The sequence below is a fragment of the Eumetopias jubatus genome, unplaced genomic scaffold (assembly GCF_037043125.1).
Source record: "Eumetopias jubatus isolate StellerSeaLion01/CBP00866 unplaced genomic scaffold, mEumJub1_p1.0 scaffold_1, whole genome shotgun sequence".
NCBI classification, from domain to species: domain Eukaryota; kingdom Metazoa; phylum Chordata; class Mammalia; order Carnivora; family Otariidae; genus Eumetopias; species Eumetopias jubatus.
Window position 1 is genome coordinate 134498282 of NW_028274807.1, and position 27325 is coordinate 134525606.

Sequence of the window (27325 nt, forward strand, 5' to 3'; positions counted from 1 at the left end):
GAATGTATTTCAAGGATTTTAAAGTATTCATAAATATGGGTCATGGTTCTTAAGTAAGTTTTACATTCAGATAAATGTGGAGAATAGAAGAAAAATTCCCATGCCTGAGAAAGAAATATATAGCAAAAACAATACCATAGGCTTGTTCAAAGTAGGATGAATAGAAGAGTGTACATCAGTGTACACATGGACAAGATGAAGTTAACTAGTAATGTCAGGATTGGACTAGGAGGTGTCTGAATGCTAGCTAAAGAGACTGGGTTCTGTGCTATAGATGATGGGTATCATGTGATGCTTTCAAGTATTGGGGAGGAAAACCATTTTCTCTTCTGGCTTTGATTCTTCAGCTGCTCTAATGACCAAATTAACATATAGACCAACAGGAGGAAAACAGATTTAATTATGTACATACAGGAGCTCCATAAGAATATGAGACAAGGACAAGTTGATCAGTTGAAGCTTATATGCCATCTTGAGCTAAGGAATGGGATAGGGGCTTGGAGACTTGAAGGGGAGAATGGCAATTCACAGGACAATAAGATGAGCAGGTGTTTGGTAACTAAATGTTTGCCCTCTACAAACATATAGAGTCTTTTAGATAGAGTTATCTCAGGTAAAGCTCTCTTTTTCAGCCAGGCCCTCTTTCTAAATTCTTGTAGGTAGTTAAGGGAGAGGTAAAGGTTTTCTTGAGCCTACTGGATCTTGACTGTCTTAAGCTCAAAATAATCTGTGTGCCAAAGTGGAATTTTTAGGGTCATGTATTTTGCTTCCCCTCACAAGCAAAGAATAAGAAAATAAAAATGTAGTAAAGATTATGGAAGTTTAGAAGGTAAATGAGAGACCAGATGGTAGATAATAGTAATTTCCCACACATAAATAAATGATGGTTGGAATTATGATTGTGATAGTAACAATGGAAAGAGGTCATTGGGAAAGATTCCAGAAGAAAATCATCCCATGTTTTTGGTCAACTCTAACCTAGGTGTCTTTTTCATTGCTCTATCCCCTGTGTCTAGATCAATACCCAACGCATCTATATTCCATGATTATGTGTTTAATAATAAATGGAAATGAGTTCATGAGGAGAGCAAAAGGAGGGATATTATCTTGAGAGATGCAGAAAATGCTCATACAAATGATAATCTGTGCAAAGTCAGTAATTCTGAAGACTAGCTTTTAGGGAAAGAAAATTTAATTTTAAGCATGTTGCATTTTACATATCAGTCAGATGTCATGATAGAGCTATCAAGGAAGTAGCTGAGAGTTCAAAATAGAAGCTTGGGAGAGAATCCTGTGGTTCGAGATATAAAGGACATTTGGTAAGGTGATAAATGTAGGCTAGTGGTTTTCAAATGCTTAGTAGGCATACACATGCACACACACACCCCTAAAAGGTTTATAGAAGCCTCTAACAAATAAAACTAGATCTTCTTGTTCCTGCCTTAGGCCTACCTCAACCCTGTGAAAATACCTTCAAAAGAAAAGCAATGTCAATTTGAAATTTTCTGGAAGGGATGGGCAAGTAGGATTACATTTGACTCTACATAATAGAACTTCCTCAAAAGCTTCTTTTCATCCATCTTTTCCCAAAGTTGCACACAGCCCAACGGCAGTTCCAGTTTCTTTTCTCTCCCTTTTAAAATGCTCTTCAGAGGCTACCTCTTCCAGTTTCCAGGATCTTTCTTTTTTCTCTCTCTCCCCACTGCCTCCTCCCCAACTCTATGGTCCTTATAAACATTTCTTCAGTTCTTCAGAATTACAAAGAGTAGCACAAAAATCTCAGTGCCCCAAACAAAGGATCCTTTCTCTTTGTGGAAATGGAAAAGTGAGAGGGTTGTAAATATTTACAATTTAAATTATTTTTTCCTGCCATGTTTAAAAATCCTACCAATGAACTTTTACCCTGCTCTATGCAGTGGCAACACACATCATTCAGAGTTCAAAGTTTTGTCAAGTAAATGTCTTTGTTTTGAGGCCGAAGAGTCAGGCATAACATGCTTTAGCAAAAAATAAGTGATATGACTGCTTTATCTCCTAGAACTTCTTGACAATTATAGGGGCCAAGGGCAGGCTGCACAAGATGGGCCACTTTGATGTGAACATTATTTTGAGGTAGAAGAAGTTACAACTTAGCAGAGTCAGGAAAATTTTCTCAACCCTCACCACCACCCCCAAATTGCCTGCTTATACCAGAAAGAGAGCTTTTAACAGAGATTCCCCTTTACCTAAGAAACTTTTGTGCTTAATAGGGCAACCTTTGTTTTCCAAATATTTCCTTTCACCTTCCTGCTAATGGTCCTTTTCCCCATTGTAGCTTCAGACCTACCCCTCTCCTTAGCCTATATAAGTGTCTTGTTGCTTCACTGTCTTTGGAATTTCCATGTCTATGTGGATTTCTCATGGGTATGCCATTAAATTTGTTTTTCTCCTGTTAATTTCTCTCATGTCAATGTGATTCTTAGTCCAGCTTAGAAAGACCTTGAAGGGCACAGGAAATTCTTCCTCCACAACACAACCTCACCTCTAGTTTCTGAAATTATGAAATGGCCCTCATGTCATAATGGCTGAAGGGAATACTAGACTTTATTTCCTGCCTCAAATCAAGTCCATAGCTGGCAACTCTATCCCCTCATGAGTGTTAATAATTACAAGAACAATTCTGCATGCTTGGTAAATAAATAAATAAATATCAAGTCAGTAGAATATAATCAATGAATAAATTATCAGTGACTGTTTCTGAAAGGCTAACTTTTCATTGTTTGGAGTTATCAGGATCAGGTGGTAAGGATTTATTGCTACCTCATAGTAGTGCTCTGGTCTTTGATTTAGGGGTTCTTGTTTTTTTTTTCCCCCAGTGCTCTCATTGTTTTTGGCCGTCTGAAGTTTCTTTTTCAGAATAATACTTTTGATTGCATGCAATAAAATGTATAGCATTATCAAAGAAGCCAATCATTCAAATAAAATTGTAGAAATATTTTTAAGTCTATCATATTCTAATATTTATGCTTCTTTATTAGCACATTAAATAAGATTTAGCAGTTGGTCTAATAAATAATATAATTTTAAAATAATCAAATATAGTATTTGAAATATCTATAATGATTGTAAAGTGATATGAAATATTTGTGACTTTAATTGGTGATTAAAGACACAGATGCTACTTAACACTAATGTTGTTGTCAACAAAATTATAATTGAAGGGTATTCTCTATATCAAATACAGGTTAGCAAAAATTAAGATTGTTTTTCCTTCAAGCCAAAGAATTCTATGCAAGGATTCAGTGGACCTTAGGATAAGAGCCATACTAAGTTTTATTTCTTGGCTACTGTCTAGAAGTTGCAGGCTAGAGCATTGATGACTATGGCATTGGCAAGAATGGTGGGGTTCTTGTTGAGACCTTGACAGGAGATATCACAAATTGGGATCTGTGTTTGCTTGCCATATAAATTATTCCTAAGGCAACAAATGACAGGTAGTAAGATCAATGCTTTTACTTTGATCAGATGCATAAAAAGGAAAAGTTGACCTGTGTAGTCTGGAAGAGAGGTATCAGGGTGTTTCAGTCAAGACTGGGCCAACTTTTTTTTTTTTTTTTCGGTCAGCTTTGGATTGGCATATGTTTATTCCATCTTACCCAGTACCAGAATCCTTCAGTTTTAAAATAAATTCTGAGACATAAGAAGTATTACATGACTTTGGTAGAAACAGAGTAAAATGAGACAAGCATGTATTTGTGAATTGCAATATATTGATTTAAACCATGGCTTTCCATATCATTTGGAAATTTGCTTTATATCTCTCTGTGGCCACACTGTTTCTTTCTTTACTGAAGATAATATCTACTTCACAGAATTGAGGAACACCTAAGATGCGATACTCTATGTAGAGTACCTAGCATAGTGCTTGACACTTACAAGACAACAGTGTGTTGTCTAGGTTTACACAACTAATTAGCCAACTAACACTTACTGAGTCCTGGGTGTCAGTTGCTATGCCAAGCATCAAACATCTTCATTGTCTTAATAATCTTATGAAGTAAAATCTATAATTATCACTAAATTACATATGAAGAATTTGAGATTTTTAGATGTAATTTGCTTAAATTTAAGTTGTACATCTGGAAGGATTTGAACTGATGTGCTTTGATTCCAAACTCCCAATGCTCAAACCGTATCCTAAGACAAAATTTGTGGCAGGTCCAGTGACAGAACTGAAGAGTCTTCTAACTCTTATAACACTATTGTTTTCTAATGTCTTATGGATAGTTTTAACTCTTCAAAAGTTGTAATGGACTCCTCTAATGGTACTTATTTCAACCTAAGAATACTTTAGATCTAAACTCATACTTATGTTAATGACAGGCTTTTTTTTTTTTTTTTTTTTTTTTTTTTAGTTTTGAAGCTCATCCCACAAATGAATTCCACTTCCTAAAATGTAAGAACAGACTGTTCTTTTGGCTATTGACATTCCATTTTGGATTCCACAAAGGGCTTTAAACACAATCACTTTCACAAGCCTTTGATGCAAAGCAAGTGACTGCTTAACGTTATTAAGCAGCTGAAGGGCAGGTAAATTGGCTGTGTTTTCTAAAAATGACTTTCATTTCCATCTATGACATGATTGTACATTGTAATACAGCACAACAAAGAGTTGAACACTGAAAAGATAAGCTTTAAAACAGAATATAAATTCCTAAACCACAAAACCCATAGTTAAAAAAAAAATGGAAATAAAAAATACATGTCAGAAAGACCTTTCTACCACAGCACTGAAAATAATTTTGCATATCTCTCGGGGTGCTTTCAACTTTTTAAAGCTAGTTTAATAGCAACATTATTTTTATTTAACAATTTCCACTGAGTTGATTTTTGAGCTTAAAAAATGTGACTGCTCTGGGAAATGAAAAGCTATGACAAAGAAAACTTGGCTAGAGCTAGAGGTCATAAATGTTGTCCAGCAGTATGTTTCATGTTTTGCACAACTTATAATTGATGAGTGATAAAAATCAAGAAAGGTTCTTACAAGGGTAGAAAGCCCCTATTTTAAAAAATAGCTGAAACCTATTGCTGTAAAACAACAACAACAACAACAACAACAACCCTGGTTCTTTATATTCTATGAGAAAACTACTATAATTCCACAGCTTCAAACAGAAAGCCTATCCATTAATCACAAAGCCAAATGTTTTAAAGGAATGTAGGGAGAATTCAGTTTTTAACAAAGACATTCTTTTTATCATGATTATTTCTTCTTTCTGTTAATCATTGAACCAAATTGGCAATGCAGTTTTACCAGTTCCTAAATTCACTTTAAGGATAAAATGAAAATATCAGTGAATCAAATAGTTATATTACTTGTGGTTTACAAAAAAAAATTATTTTACTGATCATTTTATCAGTAAAATGAGTATAATCAGTATATTTAGTAATGACTTTTCTGAACAGAGGTCTGGAAAAAGCTGTTGTTCTTATCAGTTTGTTTTTAAATAGAAGTATGTGTTTTGCTTCTTGATAAGAGTACCAGAGAAACCTAGATTACCTCCAGTCTCCTCAAAGTTGGGGAAAATCTCTGAGATACCCCTTGCTTACCCTACCTTGGTCTGCCATTGCTTTGAATGGTTGTCAAAGATAGTTTGAGACAGCTGTGTCTCAGGCTTGGCAGAGCTAGGATGTTTTCTTTCCCCAGCAGATAAACTTATTCATTTATTTACTCATTTATTCAAAAAGTAACTATGGAACAAATTCTCTGTGAGAGTACCAAGCATTTCCCTTCATGGAACTTAAAAATCTAATGGGGTGGGGGAAATAAACAGACATTAACCAGAGTAAAGCAAAAACATGAATATTTCAATAAGAGCTATGAAGGAAAGATGCATGATGCTATGAGTCTATGAAGGGTTGATTTGAAGGATGATCTATACTATAGCCATATACTTTGCAATGTGTCTTGATAGTTCTTCCCATTAAGAGGTGAAATCTATTTCCCTACTCTTTGATCCTTTGCTGGCCTTGTGACTTCCTTTGGCCAGTAGAAAGTGGCAGAACTGACATTGTGATAGTTATTCACCTAGGTTTTAAGAGGCTTTGTGAGATTTCCCTTCTTGTTCCTCTACCTTCATCATGAGAACATGCTTGACCTAGGCTGCTGGATGAACTACATAGAACGAAGTAGTCAGCCCAGTTGTCCCAGCCAAGGCCCTGGACACATGAGAGGGCCCAGGGAAGATCAGCAGAGCTGCCTAGTTAACTCACAGCTGACCACAGACACATGAATGCACCTAGCCAAGCTTATCTGTGATCAGCAGAATTGACCTGCTCACCCAGAGGCTCATGAACAAAAAAAATAAATGTTCATGCTTGTATGCTGCTGTAGTTTCAAGGTTGCTTGTTAGGCCTTATTACTATGCAAATAGATAATTGAGGCTCTGCTATATTTGGTGAGTTCAGACCAGGCTTTTCTAGGGAACTTATTCTTCATTCTTCTGTAAAGAATATAAAAAAGGAATAAAGATTAACAGTGCAAAAGAAAGGAGAAAAGAACATAGAAAGTAGATAAAACGGGCTAAAGCCTATAAGCAACAGTTGTAAGAGGCCTAGGGGAACTAGATAACAGATGTCAAAGGGAGTGTGATTGAAAAGTTGGAGGAAAAGATGACACCTGTAGGGCCTTGTAGACTGTTTTAAGTTGTTTTGTGTTTAATCTGAGAATAATGAAAAGAATTTGAAGAGTTTTAAGAAAAGAGAGAATACGAGCAAGAGGTGTTTGGTTACAGTGTGTAGAACATTGGGAAGAGTATCACTTCCCAAGAGGGCTTAAAAGAAGAGTGGTGATTTTTTATTTAGCGAAAGGCATTAAGTCATCAACCCCAGTCCTGGATCATCACTGTGACTTTCTGATGGGTATTAACATCTTTCTAAATTACCTTTACTCCACCTCGAAAGGCAGCATGACACGGTTTAAAAAGCATATATTCTACTTCTGCCTCCTCCACCCGTAAGCTTCATTTCTTTAAACTATTGTATGAAAAGGCCCTCTATTTGCCCAATTCCCCTTACCCAACATATGTCTACATAGATCCTCCAATCTGCTCACCTATTTATTTGAAATGACTCCACTTTCTCCCGTTTATGCTAATTTTGCCTTCTAGATAATGTAATATTTTGTTCTTTTGTAAAATGTAAGGTACTGCAGAAGCATCAGTTATGATTACCCTAGCTGAAGCAACACCACCTCTGTAAAGCAATTCTTGGTAATTCCAAATGGCTTTTTTTCTAGTATTCTATAGTTTGTCCCTCCTAAATAGTAACTTAAAGTGATACATCTGAAAAAATGCTTGCGGTTGCAAATAACAGATAACCTTTTTTAAAGTGACTTAAACAATACAGTGTTTAGGCGTATCATTTAAGTAGATTATGAAAGTAGCTAGATTCATATAGGATCAATGCCATCAAGGCTCTGGGTCGATATCTTTGTCATTCTCTTGGCCTTCTCTGGGTTATAAAAATGCCTGCAACACTCTCTTATGACTGTTGGCTAAATTTGGGTCATATGCAAAGTCAAAGATCAATATCTGGCAACAAAGAATGGAATTTCCCAGACTGGATTAGTCCCACTTATACTTATTTCCTCTGTTGGACATATTGGGCATCTGTCAGAGGTAAATTTCTGCTGGGTAGGTAGCCAACAGTGACTGCCACTCATAGCTTAATGATTTTTTCTCTTCTGATGCTCATCTAACTGTATTTCTCTACATTTTTTAACTTCCAGCCATGGCAACACTGTTTTCTCTGTTTGAAATGCCAACCCTTTCTCTATATCTAATTACTTAGAGAAAGATTCAACTTTTAAAGCTCTATCAGATCATCACACTCTCTATAAAACTTGCACTGCTCCCCGCACCCAGATATACATTTAATGCCTCTCTTCTTTGTATTACTTCAGTTTCTTATGTATGTCTGCATTGTTATAAATATTGTGCTGCATTATGATTTAATTGAATGTTAATCCATGCCTCCCCTCTTCCCTGCTCACCACCATGACTCATTGCCCTTGCTTGGAACATAGTATGGTTTCAATTAAAATATAACTGGGGGCACCTGGGTGGTTCAGTCAGCTAAGCCTCTGACTCTTGGTTTCAGCTCAGGTCATGATCTCAGGGTTCTGGGATTGAGCTCTGAGTCAGGCTTTGTGCTCAGCGGGAAGTCTGTTTCTCTGACTCACTCTCCCTCTGCCCACCCCCACTTACATGTGTATGCACGCTCTCTCTCAAATAAGTCTTTAAAAAAATAAGTTAAAATATGCTGAATGTTATTGAATCTAAGATACACATAGTTTAGTCTTATGATGTTCCAGGGATACTTCATATGGGGTTCCTTTCTACTTGATGTCAAAAACCAAATGTTATACTCATCCACAGTTCAAAACACTTAGTATAGTGCTAGACAGTGCTTATCTTACCAGTACATACTTTTCCACTGATGGATGTTTAGATATCAAACAGTGAAAGAAAGACAACTACAGAGAAAAGGGCTGGTGTTATTCCCATGATAAGGAGAGAGGTAGTTAGGCTCTTGATAAATCTCAATGACCTGTAAAAACACTTCTGTTTGGGAAATGTAGCGTCTTCTGGGCATAACTGAATGGTTGAGAAGGAAGTTCATTATTCCATAAAATAAGAATTTGGGGATTTGAATAGCATCAAGAATGTTGAAAAAAAATGATTTTCAGGGAATAAAAAAGTCCTTAGAGAATGGCAGTAAGATGGAGTCAAAGTAGAGGAAAAACCATGAGCATTCCCTTTGGGAGGAATGACCAGTGACATTATAGGTTGTGATGTTTAATGTAGGTGGTTTTCTGTATCATGTAACCATAAAATTCTTCAACCTTAGCCTAAACTTCAGTAAAAAACTACCTCACACAACAGCTAGTGGTCCCAGGGGGAAATCCAAGAAGATCATAATGTGGAGTATCTAATGTATGATGAAATGGGAAGGAAAGAATCCAGAAATGATAGGATCCATGATATATAGTTCATAGATGGCCCTCCTCACAGAACAGTAGTATTTTTCACATAACTCCTAAATTCATCTAATAGCCTAATTAATGAAATATATAGAAATTATTATGCTCCTCCTCCTTTGTTCTGAATTGTGATCGAGGGAAACTGTTGGACAGGGGAAAAGGGGAGAAACTTGCAGAGAGTAATGAAACAGTAATGGCAGTTAACACTTCTAGAGTTCAACGAACAGTTACTGTGTGCCAACTATATACTGGACGGTGGGCTAGCTGCTGGCGTTATACATATGAATAAGACATAGTTGGGGTTTTTTTGTTTTGTTTTGTTTTCCCTCAATATTTTTTCATTGAGTCCTTACTGTTTTGTCTTTTGGCTTGCTTTCTTTCCCCTCTAGTCATCCTTCCTCTTTAAAGGGGTTCCTACCATTTGTCTTCCATTGGTTCAGTTGAACTAGCCAAAGGGGAACTATGGGACTTAAGTTTTATTTTGTTTCATGGTTTTTTAGTGAGTTTAGAATAGAAAAAATAAATAGATTGGGACTGAGGAGTGAACTGGCTTCATTTTGCCTGAGGAAAATGGTGACGCATGTCTGCTAAAGCAGTGCTTCTCAAGCTGTCTGTGGTGAAGAACTAGTTTCCTTTCTTTTCTGCCTTTCTTTCTCTTTCTGTCTTTCTTTCCCTCCCTCCCTCCCTCCCTCCGTCCCTCCCTCCCTCCCTCTCTCTCTTCCTTCCTTCCTTCCGATATCATTTGTCCAATCTGAAACTTTTATAAAATAATAAAAGTGATTTCCTAATTAAAGAATGAAGTCCTAAAACTACAAACCTTTTTTTTTTACTATTACATTCAACAGACATTAACAAATTGCTGTAAAATTTTCTAAATGCTTACTCTCAAATTCTGCATGAATCATACTGCAGTCCACTAACAAAGAGTTCACATGCTGCCACTGCTCCACAGACCAGTGTCAGTGGCTCGGCACTATAATGTCCCTGCACATTTGTGCCTTCAGGGCAGTAAAAGACTTTGGCAATGTGTTCTCCTTTCCAGAGCCTCTTCACTAGGTAGTGTAATCTACATTTAAAAAATTGCTAATTGCCTCATTCACAATGAGACTCAGAGTCTACTCCTATCTTTTGCTTTGCTTTCCAAATAAGGAAGCTTGATTCCAAAGATTGTAAAATGCCGACTAACCCTGACATTCCTTTTTTTCCTATACTGCAACATTCTCAGCCACAGGAGGATTTCAGAGGCTTGAAAGTTGCTAATGTGGCTAACCAACTGTGAATTATACGTATCACGTCCCTCCAGCTTCCACATGTAATTCTCTCTGAATAGATCATGATTCACGGTGCTCTAAATTATTGGTAATAGAAGATGAGTTCTTTAGCAACTGATACTTTGATACTTCATAATTTTGGTATTTCATAATGTGTACATGTATATTTGTGTAAACCTGTAAAGTGTTAAGAATTTTTCAGGAAAAGACAAAAGCATCTTCAGCATAAGAAGGGAAATGAAGTTTTGGTGGTGGTGGTGGTGGTAGTGGTTTAGAGTAATCCTGAGGATAAATAACAGGAATTGAGTCTGAAACTCTAAATTCAATTTTTGCCTTTCCATCTGTATAATACAAGCCACATATGAAATTTAAAATTTTCTAATAGCTGTGTCACAAAATAAAAGAAACAAATGAAATTAATTCTAATATATTTTATTTAAACCAATATATCAAAAACATAATTTCCATATAAAAACAATTAATAAGATATTTTACACTATTTTATTTGTACTAAATGTTTAAAATGTGGTGTGTATTTTATGCTCCCAGCTTGATTTCAGGTGCATAATAACCATACATGGCTGGGAGCTACCATATTGCACAGATCCTAGGACAAAAGCCAGGGCATATTCAGTGCCTTTAATGGGGCAAAGGAACAAAAGAGAGATGGACATTCATAATCAGAAGGTAGACTTCAGGGTGAGTAGTGGAGAACTTCAGAGGAAAATCATGTTTTCTGTGTGACTGTACACTTGTCCCCAAAAACACACATTTTAATGAATTTTTAGTAAAATATCCATGTTTCAATAAATTCCTGGCAAATTAAAATTTCTTTTTGGCAAGGCAGAGAAATACAAAGTCCTATTCCAAGGTTTTTTGGCCAAAATACATGTGCAAGATGTAAACGTATGAAAACCTATTGTATATATTGCTCATAAATTGATTTTGTTTTGGTTTTTCTTTTTACAGATTCTTGTGCTTATTTTTATAAAACTGTTTACTTAAGCTATCCATTTATTTAGGGAAATTCTTTGTGGTAAGCATGTAGCATATTTGTAAATTTTTATTATTACAATAACATTAAACACCCTATGAGGGCTCATCTTTGGTTATTTCCTTAGGCTAGATTATGGAAAGTGGACCTATGGAACCAAAGGTTACATGAATATAGAAGTCTCTTGTCGTCTCCTTCAAATGTATTCTCACAGTGTATGTGCTATATGGTAGGGCCCAGTTTACAGCCTGTATTCTTTAAATAATTACGTTTTTAATGGGGGAAATGGCAATGGCATATTATCATTGTTATTGTTTTAAGTTTTGAATATTTATAAGGGTGAATATTTCTCTTTGGTCTTGTTGGTCATATTTGGTCCAAATTTTTCTCTGAATTGCTTGTTTATATCTTGTGCCTACAGGCCGTGTCATTACTTTTTCACCAGACTCCTGCAAGTCCCTGTTCAGCCTGGCTGAGTGGATGTGCAGAGAGGTAAAGTGGTGAGGAGACCCTGCTGCTGGGCTGCAGAGACCTCACTATTAGACTGTGGTCACAATAAAATATACTGCACTTAGAATCAGTTAAATCTTGGTAAGCAACTAAGCTAAACTTTAGAATAAATCCATGTGCCCCTGAGGTCCATCTGCTATAATAGCACTACTAAAAAGCAGACAAATACTTTGAGTTTTATAATTTAAGCTTTGCCATCCCCTCAGAAGAGGATTGCTTTTCTAAAAATATATCTACCTGCAAAGAGCCCTGTGGCCTGTGTGCTTCTTTTGCATTTAACCAGCTATTAAAAAATCCCTCTGAAGCTGTGACCTGCACAGGTTCAATCTGCTTTGGCTAGTAAATCAGTTGAGACTGGAAGTTCCCTATGATTTTTTAAAGACATGTTAGAGATCCTAAAAATAATTCTTCTCTCTTAGTAGAGGAGAGAAAAATGATTCAAGAGTGGTTCAAACATAGCCAGAGCCTGTCCATCATGACCCTGATCACTTTTCCCTACTATAGAAGTGTTCATTCACACTTCTATAATAAACATTTGTGTGCCTGCCCCATTCCATGTGCTGCACTGAGAAAGGGAGTCAACCACAAATAAGACCCTTTTTTCCCTTGAAGATTTCAACTTTGGTGAAATGAAAATACCTATAAATAAATGCAATAGGAAGTGATAAGTGCTACATTCTAGGCATGTTCAGGGAGCTATAAGAGCATGAAGGAAAAGAATGACCACACAGATTGGGAAAGGACTTTACCAGAAGTGGATACTTGAGCTGAGTTTCAGTTGAGTAGAAGTTCACGGAGCAGAGAAGAAAGGGGGAAAGAAAAAGAGCAGACAGAAAAGAAACAAGGACTGTCCCGTAGTTGAGAAAATATTGGAGAATTTTAAATAGAAGAATGATGGTGATCAGAACACAACAGATTCTTATGTCTCTACTGGGTTGCTATCACTCCCTGGCATGTTAGGCTTCAAACAGACTCATGAAACACTTGTATGTCAGCTTAAACAGAAAGCACATTGTCCAATTTAAATACTAATGCAAATTAAGAAGAAGAGATAAAAGAAGTCCCTGAGCTCCCAAAGACATCAAGGATTGCTGCTATATCATAGCACATACTCCTCCCACGAGGAATGTAAATGAGAAAGGCAAATTTGTGTAATTGGCATGCTGGACATTTCTCTGGACTCAAATGCTTTCTATTATATTTGAAATTTTCAAACCAAACCACGATAGCAACCGACCAGAAAAAAATGCAATTGAGAAAGAATACCTTGCAATGTTTACAGTCCACCCTTTCTCTGTATGTACATTTTCAAATTTGGGTATTTTGAACTGGACTCTAATAGGATTTGGCTAATAATCTCCATGAAAATGATGCCAGGATGTTCTTTAGCTTTTGATATAGTCCTGAGTATCCGGGCAGTATAATCTTGAACAAGAAAAGAGAACGGTTTTTCTACACCCGGAGAAATAAAGCATAATGTAGCACTTTGACAACCTTGAAAGTGACTTTTCCAAGCCATTGATTAGCAGGTCCATGCCCTGAAATTCAAGTCAGGGAGATTCATTACAGTTCTTTCAGTCGCTAGAGTATTAAAAACCAAAATGCATCATTAACTCAGAAGTGGGCTATGCCATTTGGCAATAAGGGTTCAACTTGACTTTTGTGACAAAGCCATCTATGCAGATTCTTTGGACTTCAACACAAAAAGGAGCAATTGTTTCTGCATTATAGATAAATGCAATCATTTTCCTACTATGATTCACTTTTGTCCCTTTAGTCAGAAAGTGTAGATTGCTGGGAAGAAACTTGACATAGATGAGCTCCAATGAAGAAGAGCAGAATTGGACTTTGTTCATGAAAGTGTTTCAGTAAATTTCCATGGTGATAGTCTACCAGGAAGAAGTTGAAAGGAATTTAGGGAGTTGAGGAAGTAGGAGAGTGGAATGGCCAGCAGGAGGTACAGAGAACAGCTGCTATTTTCTTCTTTCTCCCTTGCCTGGAAAAAAAAAAAAAAAAAAGCCTTAGTTAAATGTCCTTTTTTCTCTGGTTTTGTGTAGCACTGAAAATGACATAGCATTTAATAGCATTAATTTTCATAAAGCTGGTTTTCAAAAAGACATAATGATGGTCACCATGCAATTCTTCTTTTAAAAGTAATTAAAAACAAAGCTTTGTCAATGTGATCTTGTAGTTCTAAAGGATTTTTTCATGTGGTGTGGCAGGAAGATCATTTGGCACTCAGGCAACATTTTGAGTGGCATTCCTGTATTCACTTCTCAGTAGTTAAGCCATGTTGTCTCAGGGAAGCCTAGCCCCTGCTCCAACTTTTCTGAGCCTCAGTTTCTTCATTTGCAAAAATGAGACATAATAGCAGTACTTTTCCTATCTATCTAGTAAGTGGTTTCAGGGATCAATTAGATAATGAAAACTTGTGTGTGCTATACTTTTCTTCATAAATTCAGCATATTCATATCCACCCTGTATATGCTTGACAGGCATTTTTAAAAAAGATTTATTTCATTTATTTTAGAAAGAGAGTGAGAGAGCACGTGGGGGAAGGGGCAGAGGGAGAGGGAGTCTCAAGCAGACTCTGCAGTGAGTGTGGAGCCCGATGTGGGGCTCAATCTCTTGACCCTGAGATCATGACCTGAGCTGAAATTAAGAGTCAGACACTTAACCAACTGTCCCACCCAGGCACCCCCTGAATGGCATTACCTTATTTAGTCCATTACCTTATTTAATCTTCATAATAATACTGTGAGGTCAGTAATAAAGCTCAAAGAAGTTGTAACTTGATAAAGAGTTATTATATACTCCATTTTAGATATTTATGGTATAGATGTGATTTCAACAAAACCTCTGACCTCAAGAAATAAACAGTCTAGTGTGAGGATATAGGTGTAAATAAATTCCACTGTAGTGGTATAAAAAGAACAGATATAAACCTGAGTTTGCACATAGGAGGAATGCTAACTCTCCTTGCTACCAGGGATAGAGAGTTATGGAAGAGAAAGGAGCGTGTGAGCACACATGAATGTGTGTATATGTGTGGAGAATAGTTAGTATATCAGAGAATGTTTCTTATTGGAGAAATTTGAAATATATCTTAATATGTTCCAAGAAATGAAGTTCACCTGCAGACTGGAGGTGGAGAGCAGTTCAGGTTGGAAAAAATGAGGATGCCTAGTAGGAAGATAAATGAATATTATACAAATGCTAATTCATATTACCTTTTATTAACATAAGTGCTTAACAATAAAAGAATGAAGTGAATTATGTAGACAAGCAGAAAAACAGAATCTATACTCCCTTTACTACCAATGATTAGATATTGCTTGAAGACAAAATAGCAACAATGTTCAAACATATGCAGTCTTTTATTTACTTCCCCCAGCTTGAGAAGCATTTATTTCAGCATTATTTAGCATATTTGGGAGACCAACACGACCCATATCTTTTTTTTTTTTAATGGCCTCTCTGGTTTCTGATAAGAATTTAACCATTCTTTTCCTCCCTCCAGTTCCATTTAAAAAGTCATGCAACTTGGACTCTGCAAAACCAAGATAGCCAAGTTGGTGTCATAAAGTCTGAGATGGACAAAACGTCTTGGAATAGGGTAGGGCTATGTCCGATAGGCATCAAAATATGGAACCATGAAAAATACCATATTGTAACAGTGGTAGATTGGATCATTGCTCCCAGTTATTCACATCTTTGACATGTATCTTTGCATTGCCTCCCACTCTGTGCCAGGTATATTCCTCACCCTATCAATGCTGACCTTGGCCAGGTGACTTGTTTTGGTCAAGACATGATTTGAACAGAGGATTTATTTATTTTTTATTTTTTTAAAGATTTTATTTATTTATTTGACAGAGAGAGACACAGCGAGAGAGGGAACAGAAGCAGGGGAGTGGGAGAGGGAGAAGCAGGCTTCCCGCTGAACAGGGAGCCTGATGTGGGGTTCGATCCCAGGACCCTGGGATCATGACCTGAGATGAAGGCAGACGCTTAATGAATGAGCCACCCAGGCGCCCCTTGAGCAGAGGATTTAAAAGTCCTTGCATGGGTTTTGTTTACCCTATGTGCTCCTTGATCCATTAGAAGAATATGTCCCAGATAGTGGTTGCCCCCTCAGCCTGAACCCCAAGAATGAGACATGGTGGAACTGAGACAATTGTGATCTGAATCCTGAAGACATGCCCAGCCAAACATGTGGAAATCAGCCAAACCCCTGTCAACATTTAGTATTTCAACAAAATCAGTATTTATTTATATGCAAATCATTGAGATTTGATGTTGGTTTTTATGCAGCAAAAACTAATAACTATTTTGGAAAACAGTTTAGCAGTTGCTTTTAAAGTTAAATAGAGGTAAATAGGACTTTTGGGGAAGATGATAAAACAGGAAGATCCTAAGCTCATCTTGTCCCACAGGTACAACTACATAACATCTACATCAGTGTGAATAACCCAGAAAACAATGTGAAGACGGGCAACACAGACTCCAGGGCTACATGTATAGAAGAGGCCACATTGATGAGGATAGGAAGGGCAGAGATGTGGTTGGGAGCTAAAGGAACCCACAGGAATGTCCATGGGAAGGAGGGACACCATAGGAGCAGAGAGAAAAGCAGACCCTCACACCAGGTACCCTAGTGACTGGGAACACACATATGGATTGGACGAATCCCCATAACATTTGGCTTTGCAAACCAGAAGGGACTAATCTAAAGAGTTCTTACAATCAGTGGGGCTTAACACCCGGAACTTTAAAAAACAGCCAACTGGGAGAGCCAGAAGCATAATAGGAAACTGAGTCTCTGCCCTTAAAGAGACACCACAATAAACAGCCTTGCTGGGGTACAGCATAAAAGCAGCAGTTTGAAAAACAGCTGGGAGGGCGCCTGGGTGGCTCAGTTGGTTAAGCAACTGCTTTCAGCTCAGGTCATGATCCTGGAGTCCCTCACTGGGCTCCCTGCTCAGCAGGGAGTCTGCTTCTCCCTCTGACCCTCTTCCCTCTCATGCTCTCTATCTCTCATTCTTTCTCTCTCTCAAATAAATAAACAAAAATCTTAAAAGAAAAAGAAAGAAAAACAGCTGGGATCTACAGGTAGATTTGTTTACTAATCTCAGAGCATGTGTTAAAGGGGCAGGAAATTTTAGGAGACTTCTCCAGGAACAAACTGGAGGGTGCCATTTCTTTCCCCTGCTCCCCAGCCTAGACACACAGACACCTGCTGAAACCAGCTCAGTGCTAACACTCCCCACCTGACTTGCTAACAGCCCACCCCATCCCTCCATTTTCCTGTGAACATGACCTCCAGCCAGACTTCATCTCTAGGTCTCCTCCCAGAGCAGATCCATGCAAACCTTGTTAATACTGTGTGTCTTGCTCCTGCACTTGTCTGCAGATCTGCTCCCTCCAACCAAGTGGGCCTTGGCAGGAGTTTTGGGCAGCTACAGGTCCCCTCCCACAGCGGACGAGTGTGGACCTTGCTGGAACTGTGTCCTGAAATAGCACTCTTCTGGGGACTTGCCCCCTTGAATAGATCTTTGGCCAGAGCACATCCAAAGTGATGTCACAAGCTTGGCAGTGTGCAGGCACCCCTGATAAGGGCCAGCACCACTTCAAAGTGACTCCTGCCCTGAGGAGAAGGGAAGATAACCACATATACCAGCCCAACTGCAGCCCCAGCAGTGATCTGGGGGCAGACATCTGGTCTGGCAGCAGGCCCGGCTCACCAACAAAATCTTCTTAGGAGACAACACAGGGAAAGCACCCTGCAGTTTGATGCTACTGCTTTTCTGAAAAACACCTGGTCTGATTGAATTCAAGCTCAGTGCAGCTGCAGACCGGCTCACTAACAACACGGAGACCAAAAGTTGCCCATAAAAGGCAAAGAGTTATTGCTGATGACTGGACTGAAAGCAAAAGCAGCTCAGCCACAATAGTAGGGAGCACACAACACATACCTTGAAGTGCCAGGTTCTGTTGAAGAGGGGAAATTGCACTGGAGGACCCTATAGGACCTCTTCTTTGTGAGGCCACTATTTTCTTTTTTCCCCCTTTTTTATTTCTTTTGAGGGAGGGCAGAGGGAGAGGAAGAGAGAGAATCTTAAGCAGGCTCCGTGCCCAGTGGGGAGCCTAACATGGGACTCGATCTCACAACCGTGAGATCATGACCTGAGCTGAAATCCAGAGTCAGAGACTTAACCAACTGAGCCACCCAGGCACCCCAAGACCACTGTTTTCAAGAGCAGATGATGTAGATTACTTTACTAACACACTGAAACAGACACAAGAGTAAGATAGAATGAAGAGACAGAGGAATATGCCCCAAATGAAAGAACAGAACAAAATCAGAGCAAGAGAGCTAAATGAAATGGAATTAAGTAATATACTTGATAGAGAATTTAAAGTAATGGTCATAAAGATATTCACTAGACTTGAGAAAAGAGTGGAGGACTTCAGTGAGACCCTCAGTGAGATTGAAAACATAACCAATCAGAGATGAAGAAATCAATAACTGAAATTAAAAATATACTAGATGGAATAAATATTAGGCTAGAAAAAGTAGAAGAACAGATCAGCAACCTGGAGGACAGAGTAATGGAAAACAATGAAGCAGAACAGGAGAAAGAAAAAATAATAAAAGATGAAAGAACACAGGGAGCTTAGTAACACATATAATCTATATGTGAATAATATTCACATTATAGGGGTCCCAGAAGAAGAGAGAGAAAGGGGGCAGAAAATTTATTTGAAGAAATAATAGCTGAAAACTTCTGTAATCTGTGGAAGGAAAAAGAAATCTAGATCCAGGAGACACAGAGATCCACCAACAAAATCAACCCAAGGAGGTCCACATCAAGACACACAGTAATTAAAATGGCAAGAAGTAGTAATAAGAGAGAATTTTAAAAGCAGCAAGAGAAAAGAAAGCAGTTCCCTACAAAGGAAACCCACCAAAGCTATCAGCTGATTTTTCAGCAGAAACTTCACAGAACAGAAGAAAGTGGCATGATGTATTGAAAGCACTGAAAGCCCCTCCCCCCAAAAAAAACACCCTGCATCCAAGAATACTCTATGCAGCAAAGTTATTATTTAGAGTAGAAGGAGAGATAAAGAATTACCCAGACAAACAAAAGTTAAAGAAATTCATGACTACTAAACCAGCCCTACAAGAAATGTTAATGCAGACTTTTTGAGTATAAAAGAAAGACCTTAAGTAGGAGTAAGCAAAGTAGGAAACACAAGAGCAGTAAAATTAAGTATATCTATAAAATTCAATGAAGGGATTCACAGAAGGATGTGAAGTATGATACCATAGACCTAAAACATGGGAGAGGGGAGAAGAGGAGTGAAGAACAGGTTCAAACTTAAGTGATTATCAACTTAATTTAGACTGCTATATGTAGAAGATGCTATATACAAACCTAATGGTAACCATAAATCAAAAACCAGTAAATAGATATGCAAACAATAAAGAGAATGCAAAAAAAGCATTTGACAAGTACAACATACATTTAAAAACCCTCAACAATTTAAGTTTAGAGGGAACATACCTCTACATAATAAAGGCCACATATGAAAAACCCACAGCTGACATCATGCTCAATGGTGAAAACCTGAGTGCTTTTCCCTTAAGATCAGGAATAAGACAAGGATGTCCATTCTCACCACTTTTACTCAACATAGTACTGGAAGTCTTAGCCAGAGTAATCAGAGATGAAAAACAAATAAAAGGTATCCAAATTGTTAGGGAAAAAGTTCAACTGTCACTATTTGCAGATGGCATAATACCATATATAGAGACCCTAAAGACTGCACCAAAAACTATTAGCTGATAAATGAATTCAGTAAGGTTACAGGATACAAAATCAATATTTATAAATCCTTTGCATTTCTATACACTAATAATAAAGTAGCAGAAAGAGAAATTAAGGAAACAATCCCATTTATAACTGTACCAAAAACAATAAAATACCTAGGAATAACCTTAAGCAAAAAGGTGAAAGACCTGTACTCTGAAAACTATAAAACATGGATGAAATAAATTGAAGATAACACCAAAATATGGAAAGATATTTCATGCTTATGGATTGAAAGAAGAAATATTCTTAAAATGTCCATATATACCTAAGCAATCCATAGATTTAATGAAATCTCTATCAAAATACCAACAGCATTTTTCACAGAAGTATAAGAAATAATCCTAAAATTTGTATGGGGCCACAAAAGACCTTGAATAGCCAAAGCAATCTTAAAAAAGAAGCACAAAGCTGGAGGTATCACAATCCCAAATTTCAAGATATACTTTAAAGCTGTAGTAATCAAGACAATATGGTATTGGCACAAAAAGAGACACATAGATCAATAGAACAGAATAGAGGTCCCAGAAATAAGCTCATGATTATACGGTCAAGTAATATTTGACAAAGGAAACTAGAATATGCAATGGGATAAAAAAAAGCCTTTTCAACAAATGGTGTTTGGAAAACTGGACAGCTACATGCAAAAGGATGAAACTAGACTACAAATAAAAGCGGATTAAGGGCCTAACTCTGAGACATGAAACCACAGACATCCTAAAAGAGAGCACAGGCAGAACTGGTTCTGACATTGGCCATAGCAACATTTTTCTATATGTGTCTCCTGAGGCAAGGGAAACAAAAGGAAAAATATTGTCACTCTATCAAAATAGAAAGCTGCTGCACAGCAAAGGAAATTACTGACAAAACTAAAAGACAATCTACAGAATAGGAGAAGATATTTGCAAATGACATACCCAGTAAAGGCTTAGTATATGAAATACATAAAGAACTTATATAATTCAACACCAAAAAAATTCAATTAAAAAATGAACAGAAGACAGGAACAGACATTTCTCCAAAGAAGACATATAGATGGCCAAGACATACATGAAAAGATGTTCACCATCTGTAATCATCAGGGAAAATCACAATGAGATATTGCCTTATACCTTTCAGACTAGCCAAAATGAAAAGACACAAGAAATATCAAGTGTTGGTGAGGATGTGGAGAAAAGGGAAACTTTGTGCACTGTTGGTGGGAATGCAAACTGGTACAGCTACTTGGAAGATAGTATGGAGGTTCCTCAAAAAATTAAAAATAGAACTATCATATGATCACATAATTTCACCACTGGATATCTACCCAAAGAATACAAAAACACTAATTCAAAAGATATGTGTACACTTATTTCATTGCATTATTTGCAATAGTCAAGATATGGAAGCAAACCAAATGTCCATCAATTGATGAATGGATAAAGAAGATGTGGCATATGTATGCGTGTGCGCGCGCATGCACGCGCACACACACACACACACACACACACACACACAACACTAGGAAATTACTGAGCCATAAAAAAGGATGAAATCTTGCCCTTTGCAACAACACGGATGGATCTAGAGAGTATAATGTTAAGTGAAATATGTCACTCAGAAACAAGAAAAATATCATATGATTTTGCTTATATGTAGAACTTAAGAAATTAAATGAAAAAAGAAAAAAGACAAACCGAAAACCAGACTCTTAACTATAGAGAACAAACTGATGGTTACCAGAGGGGAGATGGGTGAGTGGTGTGTGAAATAGGTGTAGGGGGTTAAGAATACACTTACTATGATGTGCACTGATAATGTATAGAATTATCAAATGACTGTATTATAAACCATAAACTAATATAACACCACGTATTATCTATACTGGAATCACTTTAAAAAATAAAATGGAGGTAAAAAAATAAGTTAGACTGATAACATTTCACTCAATCCCACTTCTAGAGATTTATATAAGAGAAATAAGGAATATATTCACACAAATATGTTCAGCATAGCCAGAAACTGGGAACAATCCAATTGTCCACCAACAGGTAATTGAATAAAGAAATGGTGATATATCTATATAATGGAATACAGCGATAAAAAAACACTGATACATAGAACAACCTAAGTTAATCTCAAAAGCACTATGCTAAATGTTAGAAACCAGAATTGAAAGACTATATACAGTATGATTCTATTTGTATGAAATTTTAGAAAAATTAAAACTTTACTGGCAGAAAGCCAATCAGTAGTTATTTGTCAGAGCCTATGGAAGGTGTCAACTGAAAAGAGACACAAAATAACTTATGGAATGATGAAAATATTACCTATCATTATTATGATGGTGCTTTGACAATTATATACATTTGCCAAAACTAATCAAATTGTACATTTGTAATTGGTAAATTTTTTGTAAATTTGATTTTTAAAAATTGAATAGCGACAACAACAAATGTGCAAATTTCACAAATTATGGAAATTATTATAAGACAAATTTGACAAATTATTAAATGCAATTAATACAGAAGTTCACTTTTGGTTCATGGTTTACTGACTCAGTAGTTTTTCTTTTTCTCATGACACGCGGTCTAAAGAAATACTATTACTTCCACTTACCAAGTAGGTTAAAACAACTTTCATAAATATAATCTGACATTTAGCAGCATGTAAAAATAATCCTTAAAAATATTTTTATTTCATTCTTAAAAATACATAATTACTAATACACCTGTTACGTGCCATGAATTTTCTTGGACTTTGGGATCAGTTTGGTCACTGTCACCCTCATTTTCTCTTCCACATTGAGTTTCATGCAGCACTGGCTTTTCATCACAGCAGCTGTGGAGAACTCAGCTTCACAAAGTTATGGCATCATCAGAAGTAATGTAGCATGGTCTAATGTTGAAACTGTGAACTACTTCAAGCTAATAATTCACAGTGTCTGACATATGTCATTGTGTTTCCTAAAAAGTTTAAAATAATTCTTCAATGCCGCTATAACTTTGGTGTCCTACCATGCAGAGCTTAGTTTAAAAAAAAACATGTGACTAATACAAGAAGCCATTCTATCACATGTTTTGGAAAAGGGCATCTTTGAAATCCCTGTAAATGTGTATTAAATATACTTTTTGATGGACATCTGTATGTCTTCTTTGAGAAGAATGTCTATTCAGGTCCTCTGCCCATTTTTTATCAGTTTTTTTTTTTTTTTTTTTTTTTTGGTGTTGAGTAGTATAAGTTCTTTGTGTATTTTGGCTATTAACCCCTTATCAGCTATATCATTTGCAAGTATCTTCCATTTGCTGGGTTGTTTTTTTTAGTTTTTTTGTTGGTTTCCTGTCCCGTGAAAAAGCTTTTCATTTTGATGTTGGCCCAATAGTTTGTTTTATTTCCTTTGCCTGAGGAGTCATATCCATAAATATGTTGCTAAGACTGGTGTCCAGGAGATCATTGTCTATGTTTTATTCTAGGATTTTTTGTGGTTTTAGGTCTCACATTTAGATCTTTAATCCAGTTTGAGTATATTTTTATGTATGGTGTCAGAAAGTGGTCCAGTTTCTTTCTTTTTTTTTTTTTTTGCATATGGCTGTCCAGTTTTCCCAGCACCATTTATTGAAAAGACTGTCTTTTCCCCCATTGTATATAGCCTCCTTTGTTGTAGGTTAATTGGCTGTATAGATGTGAGTTTATTTCTGGGCTCTCTATTCTATTCTCTTAATCTATATGTCTGTTTTTGTGCCTGTACCATACTGTTTTGATTACTATAGCTTTGTGGTATAACTAAAAGTCTGAGATTGTGTTGCTTCCACCTTTGTTCTTCTTTCTCAAGATTGATTTGGCTATTTTGGTTCAAATTTTAGAATTATTTGTTCTAGTTTTGTAAAAAATACCATTGGAATTCTGGTAGGGGTTTCACTGAATCTGTAGATTGCTTTGGGTTATATGGACATTTTAACAATATTAATTTCCAAAGAAGACCTATGCATGGCTTATAGACACATGAAAGGATGCTCAGCGTCACCCATCATCAGGGAAATGCAAATTAAAACCACAATGAAGTATCACCTATACTTGTCAGATGGCTGGTTTCAAAAGATAAGAAATAAGTGTTGCTGAGAATGTGGAGAAAAGGGAACTCTTCTGCCCTTCTGGTAGAAATGTAAATTGGTGAAACCACTGTGGAAAACAGTATGGAAGTTCCTTCAAAAAATTAAAAATGGAAATACTATATGACCCAGTAATTCCACTATTGGGTATTTACCCAAAGAAATTGAAAACACGAATTTTTTTTTTTTTTTGACAGAGAGAGACATAGCAAGAGAGGGAACACAAGCAGGGGGAGTAGGAGAGAGAGAAGCAGGCTTCCCCTGGAGCAGAGAGCCCGATGTGGACTCGATCCCAGGGTCCTGGGATCACAACCTGAGCCGAAGGCAGATACTTAACGACTGAGCCACCCAGGTGCCCTGAAAACACTAATTTGAAAAGATGTATGTACTTCTATGTCTATTGTAGCATTATTTATAATAGCCGAGATATAGGAGTAAACTTAGTGTCCATTAACAAATAAATGAATAAAGAACTTATATATGCACACAATGAAATATTACTCAGCCATAAAAAAGAATGAGATCTTTTTCATGTGTCTTAGCCATTTGTATGTCTTCTCTGGAGAAATGTCTGTTCATGTCTTTTGCCCATTTCTTAATTGGATTTTTTTGTTTTTGTTTTTTGGGTGTTGAGTTTGATAAGTTCTTTTTCGATTTTGGATACTAGCCCTTTATCCAATATGTCGTCTGCAAATAACTTCTTCCATTCTATAGGTTGCTTTTTAGTTTGGTTGATTGTTTCCTTTGTTATGCAGAAGATTTTAATCTTGATGAAGTTCCAATAGTTCATTTTTGCTTTTGTTTCCCTTGCCTCTGGAGACATGTCTAGTAAAGTGTTGCTGTGGCTGAGGTCACATAGGGAAAGGGAAGGAACAATAAGACAAAAACAAGGAGACAAACCATAAGAGACTCTTAACTGTAGGGAACAAACTGAGGGTTGCTGGAGGGAAGGTAGGTCAGGGAATGGGGTAAATGGGTGATGGGCTTTAAGGAGGGCACCTGTAATGAGCACTGGGTGTTATAGGGAAAGGATGAATCACTAAATTCTATGTCCGAAACTAATAATACAATATATGTTAGCTAAATTGAATTTAAATAAAATCTTTAAAAAAAAAAAAAGAATGAGATCTTGCTATTTGCAACAACATGGATGAACCTGGAATGTATTACACTACGTGAAATAAGTCTGATGGAGAAAGACAAATACCATATGATTTCATTTATATGTGGATCTAAAAACAAAAATGAACAGACTCTTAAATACAGAGAACACACCAGTGGTTGCCAGAGAGGTGAGTGCAGGATGGGCAAAATAAAGTGGTTAACTGGTGTAAAGTTTCAGTTACAAAATAAGTTAGTCACAGGTGTGAAAACTACAGCAAAATGAATACAGTCAATAACATTGTAATAATATTTTATGCTGACTACATTTACTGTGGTGAGCATTGAGTAAAGTATGGAGTTGTCAAATCAATATGTTGTACACCTGAAACCTAATATTGTGTGTTAATTATACTCTTTTGAAACAAACTTGAGGCACCAAATTGATTTTTTTCCCCATAATTTTAAAAGGGTATTGCGGTCTCTCAAATGACTCCTATCCCAGGACCTTAATAAAGGTTCAAGGATTTTTCTCTGGGAAGGTACCAAAAGTGGACATACAGGGAAGAATAATCTTCACAGCCCAAAGACACTGTATGAACTTGATTTATTTTGTGCAAGTGCAGTTCTAAATGATTGGGATAAGAGAAATGGGTGATAATATGGTGTGAAAGTGATGTCAAATCCAGATGCACTGTTAGTAAGACACAGCATCAAGCTTCAAGTAGAGCATGAATTCAGTCCTTTTCTTATGGGTCTGTCATAATTTGAAAGAGAGAATAAAAGGCATTTAAGTAAGAATAGATCTGCTTGTATTCTTATTAATATTTATAACTTAAAAAACAAAAGCCACAGAGAAAGAATGCCTATATTCAGATATCATATAAGGAATTGTGCCACAGGGTAATGTAATGAAGACCAGGTGAGTGACCAGAAATGGATTCACTTAGTTCATTTGTTGATATAAAATTCCAGAAATCTCATACAAGCTCTTTTTTGGTATCTTCTAATTGGCTGCTTAACCTTTTTGGACATCAGTTCCCCAACTGGAAGTACAATGATGGCTTTAATTATGAGTATATTCATGGCTCCTTCCAGCTCTAACTTTCCATAATTTTCTAAAGTGCTGTGTATGAGACCCCTTATAACTTCGACAAATACTCATGAGGACAATTTCAAAATCCCAAATTTACGTGAGGAAAAAAATTCTTTTATATGAATGTGTGATATATTTCATACTGGACTATACAGCACTTCTAATACAAACACAAAAACTCTTCAAAAGTACAAAATGTGGGCTTATAAAATTTTCTTGGAATAAATGTATATCTGCCTAGTGATGATGTTTTGATTTGGGAAGTAGAGGATTTAATTGTTCATCTAGCCATTCTTAAAGATGGAAGCATCTTTGCATTGTGAAAAGTTGATGTGTAAAAGCTTCTTTTATTATTATTTTTCTCTCAGGGAAAGAAATCATTTTTTCCATGAAACATACCAAAGACAGAAAGATAACAAATTCCTAGATTCAGCTATTTTTGTAGACCATGGAAGTCTTTCTGTAATAAAACTGAATAAAATACTCTGGCAGCATCAGTAAAATGGAAGCAAAAGATAGTTTGCTGATTTTGAGACTAAGGTACTTATTTTCCCCTCAGCCTTTTACCACAGTTAATCTGTCATACCTGTCCCTTCTATTCTGTGATAAAACTTCATTATCAAGTTTAAGAAATAAAATACAGGCAAACCAGATGATTTTACAATGTAAGGGGAGGTCTTTTCTGAGAACTGTCAACTTCTATTTAACTTTCTGCAATTTTTGAATCTGTCTAGCCCCAAAACAATGTGTGTGTACCTGTATATGAATATGTGTGTTTGTAATTGTCCTAGAAACTTTTAAACATTTTTTTTTATTAAGATGTTGGCAGAATCCTACAAAAATTCTTCCATTCATTATTTCATTTCATTTTGGGATTTACTTAAATATTTATTGAGCTCCAATTGTCTATGGTCATTGAAGATACCAAGATATGAAATACACAGGTGGCTTGGCAAGAGTGGCATGTGAAATGTTACTGAGATGACTCTTCTAGGACTACAGGGAGGCAGGTTATGAGTAAGAATAGATGAATGTCTATGTGCATGTGAGAGGTTATACCAGTGGGAATCAACAACCTCTCAGTGTAGTCAATGAACCAGCTTCCTGGGCATCATCTGGGAGCTCATTAGAAATGCAGAATCTCAGACTCTACCCTTGAATTGCTGTATCTGAATTGTCATTTTAACAAGATCCCAGCTAATGATTATGCATTAAAGTTTGTAAAGCACTATTCTACATACAGGTTGTTATTTTATTTGTTATGGAAGAGATAAATCTGTAGAAAGATGGGGAATTTTGATTAGACTATAGAGACAAATGTGGAGAGGTAAATCCCATGTCTAATGCGAACCTGAAGAGAATCTAAAGA